The 20,587-nt window shown below is 42.4% G+C and overlaps 1 protein-coding gene across 2 annotated transcripts in view; it reads right to left on the bottom strand.

The window, feature by feature from the left end:
• NDST1 (N-deacetylase and N-sulfotransferase 1) overlaps positions 1–20,587 on the bottom strand; it is a 116,437-nt gene that overhangs the window by 45,657 nt on the left and 50,193 nt on the right. Inside the window, exon 1 of one of the 2 annotated variants that reach the window (XM_081942644.1) lies at positions 1,191–1,246. The exons of the other annotated variant lie outside the window; for it this stretch is intronic. The gene's annotated coding sequence lies outside the window, so the exon portion shown is untranslated. Of the gene's footprint in view, positions 1–1,190; positions 1,247–20,587 lie in introns of those variants that run through there. 2 annotated transcript variants of the gene reach the window in all.

Raw genomic sequence — 20,587 nt, 5'->3', positions numbered from 1 at the left:
ATAAATGCCAGCGTGAGTCTCCAGCTATTCAGTGGAGGCTTTTCTAATGGCTATAGCCGAAGCTATAGTTAAATCAGCCTCTGGCTACACCCCGTACCAAATTCATGGTCAAACGGTGAATTGGACGATTCCGCTGTTTTTCAGCACTTATGTGCATTTGCTTATACCATGCTTAAAGGCCAATTACCTAAAATAAGTTTTAAAACGACATTATTAAAGCAAGCTGATTGAGATGTGATCAGATTATACCTAACTTAATCCAGTTATTTTTGTCCCTACCTGAGATAAAGGGATAATGGCCCTACATAACAGATTACAGGTAATAATTCATGTACAAACAAGCTATAAGCTAGAACTACGATACCTTTGTGGTTTTTTAAAAAAAGTTTATTCCATTTTCTTCTTGGAGTAAAATTCAGACCTCATAGTAATGAGTGAAATTTGTGCAGCCACCTTTCTTTTTCAAACAAAGAAGAACATATAACACACACGATGCATGAGTATACACGCACAGCTAATATGATGAAGGTCATTCCATATAAAGACCCAGGTATTGGGGCAGATAAAGGGCAAAGTTAGAAAGTTAGAAATTGGAAGGCCATGAGTTTGAGTCCTGTCTTTGGCATAAAGCCAGCTGGATGACCTTCGGCCAGTTACTCTCTCTCAGCTCAGGAAGCAGACAATGGCAAATCACTTCCAAAACCTCACTAAGAAAGCAGCAAGGACTTGCCCAGGCAGTGGCCCGAAGGCATACGCTACACAACACACACACACACACTATATCTGTACAGAAAGCAGCAGTCTCTAAACAAGATTTTACACAGATCAAGAATAGACAAGAAAAAGAATGTTAGGACTTCCTAGAAAGACGTTTCATTGCAGCCGCTGAGCAGAACAGCATTTTGTTCCCCTACACTGAACTCAGCATCTTCCTTTGTCAATCAGTAATTTTCCCAGAGGCAATTGCTTGGAATGACAGGAGCACTGCCACAGTTTCAACCACTTCCTTTGCTAAAGCTCCAAATAGCCCTTTTAATCTCCCAAAGTGCTTACTAGACGTTAACCATTACATTTCCTTTTCCCTCCTCTCCATCCGCAGAGCACACCTCAGCGCTTTTCTTTTGTTGAGAAAATGCACACTTGTGATATGTACAGGGCACGGAAAAAAACTGTTTAATCAAGAATTCCACCTTGGAATCATAAGATGGTTTTCTTTTGTTCTCTGCCATTTTCAATCCTTCACATTGCACCGTCCAGGCACCTCCTGCCTTCACTAGTCCTCCCGTTCCTTCCTGCACAGAAGAAAAGTCACAAGCTCTCATTAGTGACATCAGAGTTCCCATGGCTACATCCAGAGAACTGACAGCCAATAGATTAAATGGCAATGCATGGGAGGAAAGGCAGAGCAGGCAACAGTGACTGACAGGGAAATATCACCTCTGCCTCTTTAATCATCAGTGAGCCCTAAGCAACTGGGAGAACAAGGCACTGATAAAACTTTTGTTTTAATCATGAGTCTTCTTCATCACAACCACCCTAAATATCTCCTTGCTCTTCCTTCCTTCCAATTAGGAAAAAAAGGAACAAAATAAAGCAGATGATGGAAGGAGAAATTCTATTCCACTTGGTCAGAGGCTAAATGTTCCATTCTTTTGAATTTAGCATATTTCTTTTTAGGAGCTAGTAACTCAAAGGTCAAGAACAAAATAATTCAACCCAAGTAACTCAAAGATACCCATAGAAAGGGGAGGCAGGGAGGGGGAGAGAGGGAGAGGGAGAAATATGTTTAGGTGGGCTATAACCTTCATAGCTTCTTCAAAACTACCTAAGCATAGGCTTACATCAAGTTCCATTAGTCCTCAATATTGACAATCTAAAAAGAGGAGGAGGAGGAGGAGGAAGAAGAAGAAAAAGGACTTCCATTATTATTTATAATTTCCAGAATACAGCCATGTCTTTTACAGATCCTAAAAATTTCCTTAGAAAATGATAAACCTGATGATAGACAAAATGATAGACAAAATAAAACCATTTAGGTTTTATACAATACAATAGTAGAGTTGGAAGGGACCTTGGAGGTCTTCTAGTCCAACCCCCTGCCTAGGCAGGAAACCCTATACCGTTTCAGACAAATAGCTATCCAACATCTTCTTAAAGACTTCCAGTGTTGGGGCATTCACAACTTCTGGAGGCAAGCTGTTCCACTGATTAATTGTTCTCACTGTCAGGAAATTTCTCCTCAGTTCTAAGTTGCTTCTCTCCTTGATTAGTTTCCACCCATTGCTTCTTGTTCTACCCTCAGGTGCTTTGGAGAATAGTTTGACTCCCTCTTCTTTGTGGCAACCTCTGAGATATTGGAATAATGCTATCATGTCTCCCCTAGTCCTTCTTTCTCTTAAGCTAAACATACCCAGTTCCTGCAACCGTTCTTCATATGTTTTAGTCTCCAGTCCCCTAATCATCTTTGTTGCTCTTCTCTGCACTCTTTCTAGAGTCTCCACATCTTTTTTACATCGTGGCGACCAGAACTGAATGCAGTATTCCAAGTGTGGCCTTACCAAGGCATTATAAAGTGATATTAACACTTCACGTGATCTTGATTCTATCCCTCTGTTGATGCAGCCTAGAACTGTGTTGGCTTTTTTGGCAGCTGCTGCACACTGCTGGCTCATATTTAAATGGTTGTCCACTAGGGGAAAGATTTCCACTTTTATTGGCTTGCTGTTATAATTGCCTCCTTCCAGGATGCTTTTGTTTTTATTTTTCAGTTAAACCAACATCTAGACCATATAACCCCAACTTTTTTCAACCATCATAAAAATGAGATAGAGACATGTAGGATATAGCAACCATTTTAAGCCTGGCTACATGGAAGTCCTGCAAGTCATATACAAGTGTTGAATGAAATCTGGCAAAAATATGACAATAAGAAGCATGTTTTCTTGGACTACTGTAAAATAACTTCAATTCGGTTCTTCCTAGGTTGTGTTTATATAACTGCGATCAGCAAATCTTTTAATAGTAACAGCAGTAGGCAAGTCTTCCTCCTTCCAACTCAGAGCCTCTAAGGGAAGGGACAGGATAGCACAGGAAGGCTGGGGAGGGGCGAGTCACCAGTTGGTATGCCACACATGAATTAAAACATTACACCAATGATGCACAGCTAAGGGGAAATCAAAGGAAGAATGGGCACACCAACAGGCCAAATAGAGGAAGAGAGGAGAGGGGGGCATTATCTACTTGCCCTATAAGACCCTGGTCAACCGGTCAGAATAAATACCTGGAACAATTAAAATATTTTGAAGTCCACCAGGCTGAGATTTTCTCTGGAAGAATCTTTGAATATGATTGAATTCTAAGCCACGTGGAACTGAACACATTTTTGATTTTGAAAATCTACCTTTAATCTGAACCGCTTGTGCAAAGCATGCTACTTAACAGTCATATACAATTACTACTGCTTCCCTTTTACTGACCACAGCTCTTAAGTACTAAACTATTGTTTAGCAGTAAACCATTGTTGTATTTTCTTACAGAACCATACCGCTGGTGAAATATTTGTCTGACATAGCAGTATTTATGTGGATGAAAATAAATATTAAAAAGAAAATATTGGTGGTAGCAGAACTACAATATCTCTGATAAAGTAAGTCTTCCTGATTTTATTGCATACATCAATTGCAAAAAGATGTTTAAAAAATAATTTCCCCTCCTTAAATTCCACTCATAGTTTAAGAATGTAGATCTTGGCTAAAGCAATCATTCATATTTCAGTTTTGACTACCTTGTGTCAATGCCTAATATGCATGCGCTAATTCAGTACAGTAGTGTTGCAGATTTTAAGTTTATCAGCATGGAAAACTGAAACAAGGAAAACAGTTGCCCATCTGACAACATACCAGTATTATTTAGTGCTCCTTCCCACCTACCACTGACCCACAGAATTCAACAAAACACATCTTAGAGCATGCAACCATACTCAAGATATGAGATCACAACAGTTTCCAGCATGAAAAGACATTTCTGTGAGTTTATTATGTTCCACACTTCAAGCTATAGCTTGGCAGTGATGGCCAGAGTGCTAACTTTTACTGTGAGTCTGAAAAACTATGGTATAAAGAGAAAAACTACGGTATAAAGAAACCAATACTACAGCACAGAAACTATGTCAAAACCATATTAGGAAAATACAAAGTGCTAGGTGATTTTTAGCAGGTGGGTTCCTGATGTAAAAAGAAGAAGAAGAAATTCCACCAGATTGCAATTAGTCAGTTATTAGATTAAAATGGGAGCTGTATCTTCTAAAGTATAAAATTTTAAGCTGATTAGCTAAAACAAGTAAACATGGTGCTAGTCTATCTCACTTGTTCTCAGAGAAGGTTTAATTCGGTCATGAAGATCTTCAGGTAGGGAGGAACAAAAACATGTCTTGAGAATACTTCCAAGCAACATTTTTAATTGTTAAGAGCCATGCCCTCTTTGTGCCATCTACCCTGTTTCCCTTAAAATAAGACCTATCTTGAAAATAAACCCCAGCATGTTTTTATGCATGCGCCTAATATACCTCCAAAATAAGCCCTACTTAATAGACTCCATAGCCGGCTGCCCTACCATTCCATCTGGTTGCTTACGGTGCCACAGCTACAAGGCAAGGTGAGAAGTGGTGGAGCTGCCCCACACCGGCTTACCTCAGGGCCCCCTCATCCAGGCCATCCATGCACCGACCCCTGCCTTGCGGCAGCAGCACCAGCAACCACATGTAGCAGAAGCCCACATGGTTGCCTGCCCACTTCTTCTAATTACATTACTAAGCCTCCTGCTCCACAATGGAGCAGGAGGCTTAGTAGTGTGCCACAGCTGTGAGGTGAGACAGGTGTCAAGGTGTGGATGGCCTGACTGCAGGGGTTCTGAGGAAAGTCAGTGTGGGGTGTGGGGGGGCAACTTTACTACCACCACCCTGTCTTGCCTTGGGGCAGTGGTACCGGTGTGTCGCTCGGCCTCCTATTCTGTTGGGTCCTGCTGGACAGGGCTGCCCGAGCCGCCGCCGCAAGGTGAAGCATGTGTTGGGGCATGGATAGCCTGACTGCAGGAGCCCTGAGGTAAGTCATTGCAGGGCACATGGGGTAATTATACCCCTGCCTTGCAGCAGCTGCACTGATGCACCACATGGTCTCCTGCCCCACCATGAGTTAGCAGAAGATATGGGTCACTAGAGGTGCTGACTTGGATCTCCGGATCTGACGCACAAGGGATGTGATGCTGTGTGAGGAACACCCTACAAGTTCTGGAGTCGATCACAGTTCCCAGGTGTTGAATCCTGGAAGTAGGCTCCAAGTGACTCTTCTCCAGATTGACTGAGAAGCCATGTTGCTGTAGTGCGTAGATGGTGACGTTGAGATATCGATACGCATGCTCCCTGGATGACGACATCAACAGGATGTCATCCAGATAACAAACGAGTCTTACTGGATGAGATCTGAGATGTGCGGCAACAGCAGCCAGAAGTTTGGTGAATGTCCTGGGTGCCGATGATAGGCCGAATGGAAGAGCCATGTATTGATAATGCTGGTTTGCAAACTGGAACCTCAGAAACTTGTGATGTGCTAGGTACACTTTCTTCAGGTCGATTGATGTCAGGAAGTCGCCCTGCTTGATGCAACCCAAGATGGTCTGGAGTGATTGCACGTTGAAGCGCTTGTACGCTATATGGATGTTGAGTTTCTTGAGGTCCAGTATGGCTCTCACCCCTCCCGAGGCTTTGGGAACTAGAAAGAGGATCGAGTAAAATCCTCTGCCCTCCTGACCCCAGGGCACCTGCTCTATGGCGGCTATGTCCAGTAGATGCCGGATCTCTGCCTGCATCAATTGTAGCTTGTGGGTCGATTTCGAGAGGGGGCAGCAGACGAGGGTCCGTGGAGGAAAGGAAAGGAAGTCAAAGGTAAGCCGTGACGGATCATGTTCAGTACCCAAACGTCCGTCGTTGTCTCCTCCCACAGGGCGGTGTAGAGCTGTAGCTGACCCCCAATGGGAGGTGACCGGTGATGGTCACTTTGTTTTATGAAAGGAGCGGTTGGAGAACCCTCCTCGAAAGTACCTCCGGTTACCCTGTTGCCTGGTTTTGTCCCTGAAGGATGTCCTAGTCCTGCGTTTGGGGATAGGGTCTGGTAAATCCCCCAGATGTGGAGGGGGAGTCACTGTTCCGAAAGGGCTACGAAAAAAGGAACAACCCTTGCGGTCCGGTTTCTTGGTGACTGCTGGTAAGATTTTGTGTTTGTCTTTGGACTCAATTAAGACTGAGTCCAATGCCTCACCAAAAAGCTTACTACCCTTAAAAGGGGCTGAGGCCAACTTCCACTTTGCCTTCATGTCCGCCTGCCAGTGTCGGAGCCACAGCAGGCGGCAGGTGGTCACATTAGATGCCATAGCCTTAGAGGAAAATTTGGTTGCATCAAGGGAAGCGTCAGCCAAATATTCGACCACAGCAATAATTTTGTTTATGTCTTGGCGCGATCTAGTATCTCCGGCAGGGAGGTTGGCTAGCAGTTTGCGAAGCCAAAATAGGGCTGCCCTGCTTAAGTAGGAAGAGAAGGAGGAGGCCTTCATGGCCCACGCGGTGGCCATGTGAGTCTTATGACAGGCCTTCTCCACCTTCTTGTCTTCCACTTTTATTCCCTCCAGAAGGTCGGCTGGGAGGACCAAGTTGGAGGTTAGCACCACTATGGGGTCATCTACTTGAGGAAGCTTCAGGAGATCCTCCATGGCAGTTTCCATGGAGTAGAGCTTTTTATCCCCCCCACTGGGATTAGACATCGACCGTGGCTGGACCCATTGTTGCTGGATGACATCCAGGAATAGCTGTGGCGCCGGTACCAGCTCCTGAGGGGGAGTGGTCTCCTTAAAGAGGCATGTGTCTGGAACCCCTGGTCCTATTGCTTCCTTGTTACCCTGTTCAGTGGCAGTCTTGTCAGATTGGGCAGGAAGCCCCTTCTGAATGGAGGAAGCCCTAGCCTTGGTCAGAATGGCCTTAAACATAGAGGACTTGAATAAGCCGGAGAAGGCAGGGGCGTCGGGAACCGGATTCTCGTCCTCCGACAGATCAGGGGCGTCCTGGCTACCCTCCTCCTCCTCAGATACCTCACTGACAGCTGAGGAAGCAGGAGGGGAGGCCCCGGTGGATTGAGGGTGAGCTCCTGTGGTCTGCACCCTAGGCTTCACCCTGTTCTGGAGGGGCAAGGAGAGACCCAGTAGCTGGATACCATCTGCAATCCCCTGTGATATCGCCCGTGCAACTACTTCCTGCATCGTTTGGGATAATTCAGGAGTGTCCCCAGAAATAGTGCCAGGAGGAAGAGACTCCCCCTACATTAGAGAGCAAGCCTCATCCATGTCCACCTCTTCCAGGGAGGAAACAGGAGACCTGGGGGAAGCCCTGGAACAATTGGGGGGGGGGGGGGAACCAAAGTCCCTTCAACTGCCAGAGATGGGGAGCCACCCCGTGGAATATCCACTGTGGGGATGTCTGCAGGAACCTGGGTTGGTGGAGGTTCCCTGACTTGCACAGTTGGGCACTAACTGCCTTTTGAAATTGCCTCTCCAGGACCTTCTGTCTCCTGTCAGCCAACCTTTCTGTCGCCATTGAGACTTTCCTGGCTTTTGGCCGTTTCCCTAAAGCACGCCACTTTCTTTCCTCTAAAATGGCCGCCGCAAGCTTTGGAAGAGCCTCCAGGGCTAAAAGTAGTACTCCAACAGCTTTTGGGGGATCCCTAACCTACCTACCTGACCCCAGAGCCCGCCAGAGGCCACTGATGAGCCTCCCAGTGGTGCCTTGACTGTGGTGGTCATGGAAGGCAGTCGCGCTCCAAGCTGCCTGTTCCGCGTTTCAGAAGAATATAGGAAGGAAGTTTTCAATTGAAGGGAGAAAATTAGAAAACCTAACGCTTCCTAATCTACACTCTAAACACAAAAATAAGAAAAGAGGCTACACTAGGCTGTTTGGAGAGTCCAACTTGCTGTCCAAGAACTGGAGTTCCCCAACTGCGTCCTTTTAGGGCGACTCTTTTTTTTAAAACTGAGCCTCTGAGGGGAGCAGGAGGCATGGCTACACAATCTTTGAACTCAGTCATTGGGCAGCAAGCTGAAGTTAACCCATACTTGGAACCAGTGGTGGGATTCAAATAATTTAGCAACCAGTTCTCTGCCCTAATGATTTCTTCCAACAACTAGTTCACCAAACTGCTCAGAAATTTAACAACTGGTTCTCCCAAAGTGGTGCGAACTGGCTGAATCCCACCACTGCTAGGGACACTCCAAGCAGCGCCTAGGAGAATAAGAAAATACACAACAGATATACAGTAAGAAAGTATAGGGCAGATTCTACATATCTCACCATCAATTCACTTGTATTTCTAGTTGCAGAATAGATAGATAGATAGATAGATAGATAGATAGATAGATAGATAGATAGATAGATAGATAGATAGATAGATAGATAGATATAGATATAGATATAGATATAGATATAGATATAGATATAGATATAGATATAGATATAGATATAGATATATCCATGAAAAAGTCCTTTTTAAAAAGTGCTTTCCAGCTGTTCTGGTCTCCAAATCTCTTTTTTTTAATAAAAATATGAAGGAAAGCACTTTTGTTTCAGAAACAGTTCCTGCCTTTCCTTTCTCTTTATAAGGCTTTAACGAATGGCTTCCTAAACTTTCTTTGCTTCTGAAATGAAGGTATTATCTTAGCCTTGTACCCTCCAATTAGTTACTTAATTATGGGATTCAATATGCTCTTTCTTTCATTCTTTCGGTGTATGCCTGCATAATTCAGCAAAGTAAATATTTTAGGGAATAACTAAAATAGGAACTACCTTGCGCTTTGACTCTGGCGATTGGGACCTGAATTATTTTCTCTTAACACTTGGGTTCCCCAGCCAACCAACAGGAACAATTGAGCCAACAGATTTGTTTCGTGAAATTGACTAAGCTATAAAATAAGACCCTTTGTCAGAAAGTAAGAACTCTTAATTCTCTGGGGAAATCAATTAAACTTGTTCCCATTTTTTAAAAATTTACCAGGAAACAAGACTGCTATAATTGTTTAGTTTTATATTACAGGCAGAGTCTAATGGGAAGGAACGTCATCTGTCAGGACCTTGAAGACACTCACGCTCTAAAATACACCCCCCCCCCCTCTCTCTCTCTCAAAATCAGACTGGAGCCAATCTTTCTGGTCTTCCGGAAGGGCTGAAAATATGGCTTTGTCATCTGGCCTGGGCATCAACTAGTGGTGGTGTAGAGTCAGAAAATTCACTGCCGCACAGCTGCTCCGTTTTAGAAGATTCCTTGGCTCTACTTATTCTTAGGATGTGTAATAAAGATAGAGGGCAAAGAACATAGTGCATGATTGATGAAAGGTCACTAGAAACAATTGTCTTCTGCAGAGCTATAATTCAGACCCTTGAGTAGTCAAGATTCTGCATGTAGCTCCAGAAGATGCTGCCTTAGCAGGCAACTAATTGGTCAATGTTGGGACATGATTATAATTCCATTAATCAGGCTCACACAGGTGCAATTGATGGGATTTACAATCAGTTATAAATATATACACTTAAAAGTTTGGGAAAAGGTGTGGCAGAAACACTGCTGACTTGGCTGTACCTGTTTTCTGTACAAATAGAACACAGCAAGGTACCGATACAAAAAAGGTGATAGAACCTGATAAAACAATTGCTTAAGTTTTTTATCTGGAAGAAGCCCCAACTCCAGCAAACTATCAGTCAGGATAGGAAATGCCGAGCTAGACAGACAGATGACTTGTCAGGATAAAGAGGATTTCTAGCAAAATCTCTATCTGTAATTATGATTTTAAAAATATTGTCCCAGGAGGCAGTAGAATAATCTTTCCATATTTATGCTTACACTTGTGATTTTTGTAGAGAGACAATTCTAGAATTGTGTGTCTCTAAGAAACAGGCACTTTCTATTCTCAGAACCAATAATTTATTAATGACCAACTTATTATCTTGTTTTTTGTATTTTTTTATTAAAAAACACCTCTCATCCTCTCCTGCTGACATGATTAGAGCTTCAATTATTGGGAGGGCACCCTGGAGTCAACTCTATTCTGAAAACCTTGTTTAATTTTATCAGTCTCCATGAAAAAGAAATTCTGATATGTTAGCTGATAATATTCAGTCCTTTGGGTATCCATCATTCAACAAATACACCAAAGACCAGAGTTCCCAGACTGTAAGGAAGCTTTCAATATATGGAGACAAGATGAGACACTATAGAAGAAGACAGAGCCCTCTACCTTCCAAAGAGCGTCTGTTACTATTCTGTACAATAACAATTAAATCACAGAACATTCTTTCTTACTGCTAGAAGATTTTTCCAGACCTTCCTGCTTTTTCCGCAATATTTAGGATCCTAATTCATTCTGTATCCTTTGGTATTGGCTTAAAACAATCAACTTAAATACACAGTGGTTTAATTGCAATTATTGCTGGAAAAAAGTATTTCTTGAATATTTGAATGACATGTTGATTTGCAATAAAATCAGGATTAGGAACCAAAATAAAACACAGAACAAAAAGACAATTTTGCTTTTTTTAAAAAAAAAAATCTAACTGCATCTGGTGCAATTTTCTACACTCAATAGTAGTTCAATTTAATAGGCTACTGGGGAAAACCTTTCTGATACAACACCGTTTTAATGTGTGTTTAGGGCTGCTTCAGAAATGCCTATTAAGGTATTTTCTTTTTGGGTTGGTTCTCATTATCCAACAACAGAGTCCAATCAATCCTTTGATATTCTCCCTCTACAGCCATTCCTTTATCCATTGCCAAGCACAGACATGGGTGGAATCTGTCACCAGTTTAGAAAATCCACCTGCATTATAACATTAAAGTCCAGGAAGTCTCTTATCTTTGTAGCTTCAAAGACAATAGATATAATTCCTCCAAGCATTCAGTCAAATTTATTTTGCTTCCCAAAGTAGAAGCAAAATGACTGGAGGAGGCTGGGGAGAGATTATCTCCACATTTGGCATACAAACAAGAAAAGCTCACCTTCCAACTATGTCCCAGCTCAATTGCCTGTAGGCTGACTCTCCGTACTTAATGCAGCCTCTCCTAATCTGAGATCCCTGACAAACAGCATTACAATCAACATAGCTTTCTAGGCAAATTCTCTCTACACACAAGAGGTCACCTACCACTCACAAAGCTTCAGGAAATATTTCTTCTTTAGTTTTTTTTTCTTCTTCTTCTCACACAATCTAGAAGACCACCTGCTGAAAGAAATATACCTTTGAAAATCCCCAAGGGTAGAGAATGCTTAACATTTCCTACTCAGGTCAGGACTGAGCAAAGTCTCTAAAAAGAACATTAGCCAAAGAAACTGTAGAGCTTGGGGGTGATGGGAAATTTTAACACCAAATGAACACACACATTGTGCAATCAAGCACTATTATAAGCGGCATACACATTTAAATTTCCACTAATGATTGTTCTCAACAACTCTAGCTGGATCCAAATCTTTAAATAAAATAAAACATTTAAAAAACTAATTTTTCAAGTATGTCTAAATTCAAGTTGGTATAAAACGGAATGCAAGCTATTCAAAAATTCTCTAATAAAAAAAGAAAAATAAATACAAAGGTTGTTTTTTCTATCTAAGAATGAACACACAGTTGAGAAGCATAATTAGAAATCAAGATAGTGATTTCTTTTCACACTAACATTTTTATCACAGAAGGAAAGATTTGGAAATCAATAGCTTGTGACAGGCTTGTCAATTGCTGATTTTAATACAGAGGTCAATGGAACTACTCTTGACTAAACCTCAAAAAAGTAACTCTACAGTTAGTCCTCAGTTAATAACCGCAATTGGGATTGGAGCTGGTCATAAAATGCGAACTCATGTGACCGTGCCACTTATAAATGGCAATCTAAGTTGCCATTGTTAATCAAGGACATGTGGATTGTCATCTTTTATTTATTTTCAAAGTAATACTCTATAACAGTGATGGCGAACCTATGGCACGCGGGCCACAGGTGGCACGCGGAGCCATTTGACAGGGCACGCGAGGCGCTGCCCTGTCAGCTGGCCAGCGCGCATGCGGGCGCTGGCCAGCTGAGTTCACCTTTTTAAAAGCCATTTTTCGCCCTCCCCAGGCTCCAGAGGCTTTATAGGAGCCTGGGGAGGGCAAAAAGAGCCTCCCCCACCCCCCTGGAGGCCCTCCAGAGGCTTCAGGGACCATCCGGAGGCTTCCCTGAAGCCTTCGGAACGCTTAAAACAACCCTCCGAGCAAACCGGAAGTCACTTCTGGTTTGTTCGGAGGGTGGTTTTAAGCGTTCTGAAGGCTTCAGGGACCGTCCGGAGGCTTCCCTGACGCCTTCGGAGCGCTTAAAACGACCCTCCGAGCAAACCGGAAGTCACTTCCGGTTTGCTCGGAGGGTGGTTTTAAGCGTTCCGAAGGCTTCAGGGACCGTCCGGAGGCTTCCCTGACGCCTTCGGAGCGCTTAAAACGACCCTCCGAGCAAACCGGAAGTCACTTCCGGTTTGCTCGGAGGGTGGTTTTAAGCGTTCCGAAGGCTTCAGGGATCGTCCGGAGGCTTCCCTGATGCCTTCGGAGCGCTTAAAACGACCCTTCGAGCAAACTGGAAGTGACTTCCGGTTTGCTCGGAGGGTCGTTTTAAGCGTTCTGGAGGCTTCCCTGATGGTCCCTGAAGCCTCCGGACGGCCTCTGGAGGGGGATGGCAAAAAAAGCATGTAAAAATGGGGGGGTGCGCGTTGTGCGCGCATGCACACTGGGGGTTTCGCGCATTGCATTATGGGTGCGGCACGCCCGCACACGACCCCCCTGCGCTCTCCCCACTTGTGGCACGCGAGCCAAAAAAAGTTTGCCATCGCTGCTCTATAATATTCAAATCAGCAAGCTGAAGCTGAAGGTAATGCATATTTAACTAGTGGGATTTACTACTGTATGATGTTATAATGTTCAAGTTCACTAACCTGAAGGGCTTAGCAGTAGACTGGATACGTTCATGGATGACAGGTTTATCAATGGTTATTTCCAACAGATTGAGGGGCGTCTATGTTGGAATACACTACACTTGATCTTATCCAAAAGGCCGAGAAGCGATAATACCAATTATAGAGATTCAACAATAGATAGGCAGGTCTCTATCTTCTACTTGCAAGCACTTTAAACCAGGTTGGCCATTGTGAGAAACAACATTTCGGATTAAAATGGCCCTGAGTGGCAGCCCTGAAGATCCAAAAAAGATGTCCTCCACGGGTGTTACTTTGAACCCTGACACTTAGCTTCATTCAACAGACCTTTTCTTACCTAAAAACTAGATAACTTGCCCCTGCTCTACTGATGAATCTACAGCATAGAACTGTAAGAATCTGGATGCCTGGTGTGTCATATGGCTTCTTCCACATACAAGATTTGGAAGCAGTAGGTATGGGAACAAACATCTTTTTAGATTGTGTTGACTTTCCCATGTAAAAGCAAAAAGATGTTCTATTTCTGCTGCAAATAAGACCCAAAGATGTATCTGCAATTCTGCTTGCACCTCTTTCTATGGGCTGCAAACAAGGTCTTCTTATCCTTGTTCCTATTCAGCACCGGTTCTAGGGATATGCAAACTATGCCCCTAGATCAGGGGTGTCAGACTCACGTCGTTATGACAGCATCACATGATGTATAGGGACCTTTTCCCCACTTTGCTAAACCGGGCATGGGCGTAGCTGCATCCGGATGCGCGTGATGCATCCGGCCCATGGGCCGAGAATTTGACTGCCCTACCCTAAATGATAACTATACTCAAGGCTCTAGTATAAAACTGGATGGTATCCATGGAAGAATCAGCCATAACTCACAAAGGCCTTCACCAATTTCTTTAGGCTAACATCACCAGTGTTGAAATCTCGGGACACAGGAAATGCATCTACAATTCGTAGGCCTTGGCCAAAAGTGAATTGCTGCTATTGCTCAAAGTGACACACATAGCACATAAGTGTTAGTAGCACATTAGTGTTGTTTTGGCTACCTAGTTATCCACTTTGACAGGAAATCCTCTCCCATTCTAGCGTACTATTGACTTACAGGATAGAGCTGCTATGTGTAGTAGCACCACTGCTTCTTTTGGGAGCAAACAGAGTATGTTGGCTACAGCTGGAGTGTGGGCAGCAGCTTGGTTTAGTGTCTCTATTCCCTGAAAATCAAATTAAAGGAGAAACTGTGGGAAAGGCACTGTTGGATCGAATAATCTCTCTCTTGAGAATACCTCAGAAGCTTGTAAAGTGAAGTATAGGGTTGGGAATCCTTTTGGCATCTGCTCCTCAGTTAGAGAAGTCCTGTTGCCTTGCCAGGAATAGTGTCTGCATCTCTGCCTTAGGCAATTTGTAATGCCGAGGGGAGGGGAGGGGAGGGAGGGAGGGAGGTCTTTCAGTGTATGTTCACCCATTTCTTTCTGAGTCAACCACTGACCATATGTCAAAGGAAATCACAGAGAGAGTGTAAAATTATTATTAAATGCGTACTTTGCCTTTCTCTGCATACAAGCTTATTATAAGTTGGCTTGCAATAATAAAATACCAAACATAAAATACTGTCGTCATCCAATACAATTAAAATAAAAATTGAAATCGCTGTCATTTCATATCTCCCCTTCAGTGATCCATACGGCTCCCACCTGGATCTTGTTCAGGAAATTATTAAAGATTTGGCTATGGGGTGTTTTGTTTGCAAGTTTGTCTTAGATCAATTGCGATTTCTTCTGGAGTTTTGTATCTTTTTTCTTGCTTTTAACTGTAAGCTGTCCAGAATCATTGAGAGTTGGGCCCCTAAATTGTCTGTACAGTAAGTACAGTATGTGTGTGTGTGTGTGTGTGTGTATGTTATGTATGTATGTTATGTATGTATGTATGTATGTATATATGTATGTATGTAAGTGTGTATGTAGAGTGATGGATCGTTGGACAAAGAAATTTACTCCACAATCAGCAAGTCCAGCCAGACACTGGGGGAGCTGCATACTAGAGTTCTCAATCAAAACAACATACATATCTCTGCAAAGCTAAAAGTCTACGGAGCTGTGGTCATTCCTTCCTTCTTAAATGGATACAAGTCATGGATTTTGTATGGAAGATACATCAAACAGCTGGAGAAAATTCACATGTAGGCTCCCTGCTTCATCCTGGGCATTTATTGTCAAGATCGTACCTACAAACTGGAGGGCAGAGTTCGCCGGCATTGAATCTCTGAATATCAGAGCCCAGATTAAATGGATGGGACACGTCATCAGAATGGATGACCATTGTATGCCTTACCAGTTGTACTACAGTGCACTGGAGTCTGGGAAGAGACCTCAAGGTCAACCATGCAAGCTCTGCAAAGATGCTGTGAAAGACTCCTATGCCCCTGTGACATCCAACAAAAGAAATTAGAAGGTGCAACTGCTGACAGAACTCGCTGTTTTATGAAGACTCCACCAGTTTTGAAGATACATGCTCCCAAATACTGATACAAACCCATGAGAGTGTCAAGGATAACACCCACAATTATTATAGCAATGGCCTTCCAGTTCCCCCATTGTGCTAGACTCTGCACTTCTAGACTGGGACTACAAAGCATCCACATGTCCACAAATGAACTGCTCAACAGCATGTCTTCTTTAAACCTGAACGATTACTGTATGTATGTAGGAACGCATAAATGTAAACTTTTACTTTTTACAAAACAAATTTTATTCGTTTATGTGTGCGTTCTTGTATTCTCTTTCTCCAATTTTATAGGCATAAAAAATAAATAATTAAAAGCAGTATAGAAAAGCCTCAATGGCCTGCTCTATGCAGTCAATAATAAAGACAGAGAAGTAAATTCTCTTCAGGCATCACTATAGCGGGAGAGGATTTCAGACAATCGAGAAAAAGTGCCCTATTCCATATTCAATCCAAATCATCCCCAAAAGTCCTCCAAACTAGCAGATTGTTAAATGGAATTTCTGATCAGTAAGATAGGATTTCCTACAAACTACGGCTCTGTCTTCTTCCTAACTCTATGCTGCCACATCATAAAGAACCCAACTGACATAGCTAGGAGAGATTTATCTCTTCCTTCATCTCTCAGCCAAGTCTTTGCAATACATGCCGCATCAACACTTTCATCCGGGACTAAATCCTGGATAATAGATATTTTAACGGAATTTGACCAGGTATTACAATACAGGACTTTTAAGTTGGAAGGCTCATTTTTGCTTCACCTTGAAGTCTTCAATTACAATGCAGCTTGATTGAGCAGGGGTGTTATGATAGCACCTTTCAAGCAGATTATGAGTTGTCCCTAACAGTAGTATATGAAATAACAGCATTTTGTTATAACAATACAGATTTTTGTTGTGCACTAAGAAAATCCAATGGGGCCAAGCCTACTTCTCTGAGGGTCTATGACAATTCGCCATAGCTAACTCGCCACAGCCAACTCACCGCAGGACAACTCACTGCAGGACAAGAGTTACACTAATATTAAAGAAATAGTTGAATGGAATAAGTAAAGAAAGGAGGCAAAAGGAAAGACAGAATGAAATATGAATGTCAAAAAGTATTATTTTTTAAATAATCAAATAGAATAGTTAAATTGTTTCATGAGTTGTCCTGCAGCAAGTTGGCAATGGCAAGTTGTCCCGTTTCGTTCTCTGGAGACTTCAAGCAGAGATTGGATAGCCATTTGTCAAATATGCTTTAACTAGGAACTCTGAATTGATAAGTCTCTCTCTTGAAAGGACACAGCCAGTTTATCCTTCCCCATTGAATATTTAAGGAATGTTACTCCATTGTATCTCTTAATACAGCAAATATGTGTATTAACAGTGTTGGTTTAAGGGTATATGGCACCCCGATTGTGCCTTGTCATGCCATACCAAAGAGTTGCATTTTTAAAATGATTCAGAAAGAGCATTGGTGCCAGCTCAACATTGGTGCACCAGGCCATTGCCGATTTGGCTTTTGCTTAAAGCTGGCCCCGCACTTTCAGGTTTGATTAGTTTAGTACCTATTCTTCTAGTATCCAGCAATCTTCACTATTAATTATTAGATACTCTGAAAAGTCCCCCAACTTCTAAAGCTACTGCTTCTTCACAATTCACACTGTGTCATAACATAGGAATTAACTTTTTAAAAATGTGAATACTAATGTGAAGATGACTTGAACATTACTTTCAATTTGGCACTTTGGGTGATAAACCATTTAGACTATAAATTCTCTGTCCCAGTTTTTAAGCAAAACTGGAATTATACTAATTACCATCTGTCTCTTGGGAAACTGGGTTCTGATAAGAGATTGCAGATCTCCAACATTATTGGGTTGTTTGTCTAATAGGCTGTCTTAAAAGAGCAGGCGGTTTTCACATGAAAACAAGTTCCAAGATCAGCTCCATGTCAATATCACAAGTTGTACATTCTGTGACAATCTCTATGGTCATCAACAAATAGCTGCTTGTCCCCAACAGAAAAACTGAACACTGAAACAAGAATAGAATAGAATCTAAGCCAGTAAAAATACATTTCTACTTACATGGCAGTATTTGGACTTGCGTCAAATGTTGCAAGGGAGAAAAATGAAGAACACGTTATCAGCTACTGCTAGAGAGCCCAGACTTGAGCTTGGCAAGTAAAGCAGCTGATGCAAGAAAGTTTTTTCCTGAAACTGCTTAATTCTACATTTTTATTTTGAAATACAATGACAGAATCCCTGCCATTCCCATAAAAAAGTAGACATTAAAAATAGAATGATAACACAATTGACAAAGAGGGAGATACTTTTCTAGCTCTCATATGTTAGCCACCATTTGTCAAAGGTAAAAATAACATCCATTGAATTTATTTCATGTCATTAATATTCATTTCATTGTTTCATTCCAACTAAATCCCCAAAGAATGTATCGTGGGTATTTAGATGCCTTCTTTTCTATGAGGCACTTTATACCAACTAGAGCTGTGATGGTGAACCTATGGCACATGTGCCCAAAGTGGCATGCGAAGCCATGCCGCCTGGCATGCGTGGCCTTGCCTGCTTATCTTCCAGGTTTCTGGCACGTATGTGCGTTCAACGATCAGCTGTTCTTCACACCCATGGCAGTGCCAAAAATCGGTGGGCACATGCGCGCTGGCCATCTGATTGTAATTATGCATGCGGGCGAGGAAACTAAAAGTTCGCCTTTTCAGGAGCGTGATCCCCTTGTGCATGCGGCAGTGCCAAAAACCGGCCTGCGCAGGCACACTGGCCAGCTGATTGTCAGGCATGTATGCGCGCTAGAACAAGAAGTTCGGCTTTTTCAGAGTGTGGCCCCAACAAGCATGTGTATGCGTGCAAAGTTTCCGCACGACCTTTTAATTTTTTTTTTTACAGAATACAATTTAAAAACAAAACAAGTAAAGACAACAAAAAACACCTGAAGGAAGGCAAAGAACCTGGAAAGTACCTAACTATTTAATCAGTGCATCACAAACCTCACTGTTCTTGGTCCCCAGAGCAGGGCCTCCTCCCAGAACAATAGAGATGTGCTAATCACTTGAAATGTGAGCAAAATGTGTTCCCTCAAGTCTGGCAAGCATAAGAGTGATAGTTTCTCACATTGTCATGAAAGATCTGGCTCTCAGCACTTGCCCTTTTTTTAAATGTTTCATTTTGTTATGGTTTAAATTACATAAGAATATATTGGGGAATGCTGCATACAAAATATCAACCTTAAACCAGCAAAAACCTATTTTATACACAACAACTTTTCCTTTGATTATTGCAAATTGCAAAAATAAAAACAAAAAAAACCCACCTCATTAATTATCATGGCAAAGTTCAGAAAACCAAAAGCCTTTGCATTTATTTTAAAAGATACATTTTAGGCTCATATTTTAACAATTTTAACAAGGTTTCAGTGTGAAAAATACCAGCACATTAATGAATGAATCACATACATTTGTATGCCATCTTCTCTAGACAGCTTACAATGCACCAGCAAGAACAGAAAAAAATAGCATAATCACAGTTCAAACAGCATTACTCCTTTACCCCTCCTACACAGATAACTCTAATTCAGTGACACCTCCTACCCCAAACCTTACACTACATTTTGAAATGTGAGAATGCAGAGGGTCACTCTAACCTTGGGAAGAGGCGGTCTACTCCAAAGGTTGTTTATGGGTATCTTCCTCCCCAACTTTACATGAGGAGATATATATATATATATATATATATATCATCTATATCTATATCTATATCTATATCTATATCTATATCTATATCTATATCTATATCTATATCATCTATATCTATATCATCTATATCTATATCTATATCTATATCTATATCTATATCATCTATATCTATATCTATATCTATATCTATATCTAATCTCTTTCTCTCTCTCTCTCTCTCTCTCTCTCTCTCTCTCTCTCTCTCATCTATCTATCTATCTATCTATCTATCTATCTATCTATCTATCTATCATCTATATATATATATATATATATATATATATATTGAGGCAGAGGTGGGTTCCTACCGGTTCACACCGGTTCAGTAGAACTGGTTCGTCAAATATACCGAACCAGTTAGAAGAGGTTCCACCGGTGGACCCGGAAGTAAATTCTGGAACGCCTGCCCCGGCCCTGTCGCTCGCTCGCCCTGCCCGTTTTGTCGCAGCTCGCTCGCTCCCCCGCCAGTCTGCACTAAACTAGCCCAGCCCACTGCTCACTGATTGGCTGGAGTCCAGCCAATCAGTGAGTGGGCTGGAGTCGACCCGCCCGCTTCTAACACCCGTTTAAAAGCGCGGTGGGTCCTCTCTTCATTTCATTTTGTTTTGCTTCGCCTTCCAGCAGCTTGCTGCTTTCCTCAGGTAAGCAACTAAGTGCGAGGAGGGGCGGCGGAGGCAGCGAGAGGCTAGCTTACGCCAGCTCGCGGCTTTCGCAAGGGAAGGCCTTCAGGCCTTGCCTCGTGAAAGCCGCGAGCTGGCGTACGCCGCATGGCTGGAAGGAGGTGGGCGGTGGCAGGGGGAGGAGAGGAGGCTAGCTTACGCAGCTCGTGGCTTCCTGCTTCCCGCAGGTAAAAACCAGCAGCTTGCTGCTTCCCTCAGGTGAGCAACTAAGAGCGAGGAGGGGCGGGGGAGGAGAGGAGGCTAGCTCGCGGCCTTCTGCTTATGTGTGCCACATGGCTGAAAGGAGGTAGTCGGCGGCGCCAGGCTAGTTTAGGCCAGCTCGTGGCTCTCGCGAGGGAAGGCCTTCAAGCAAACCATCGAGACCACAGGGCATTTATTTCTTCATTTATTAAATTTATATGCCTCCTGGTCATAATGAACTCATCAGGACCTTCCACAATGACCGGCCTCAGAATTACATCTCCACAATCTCAAATTTTATTGTGTATAGAATATTTTTAAGGTTTTATTTTAATTTATTGTGTATAGAATATTTTTAATGGTTTTATTTTAATTTATTATATATAGAATATTTTTAATGGTTTTATTTTAATTTATTATGTATAGAATATTTTTAATGGTTTTATTTT

Source organism: Natrix helvetica (assembly GCF_964273705.1).
Source record: "Natrix helvetica genome assembly, chromosome: 1".
In the NCBI taxonomy this organism is placed as follows: domain Eukaryota; kingdom Metazoa; phylum Chordata; class Lepidosauria; order Squamata; family Natricidae; genus Natrix; species Natrix helvetica.
The sequence above is the reverse complement of the archived record's forward strand: the minus strand, read 5'-3'. Positions and strand labels throughout refer to the sequence as shown.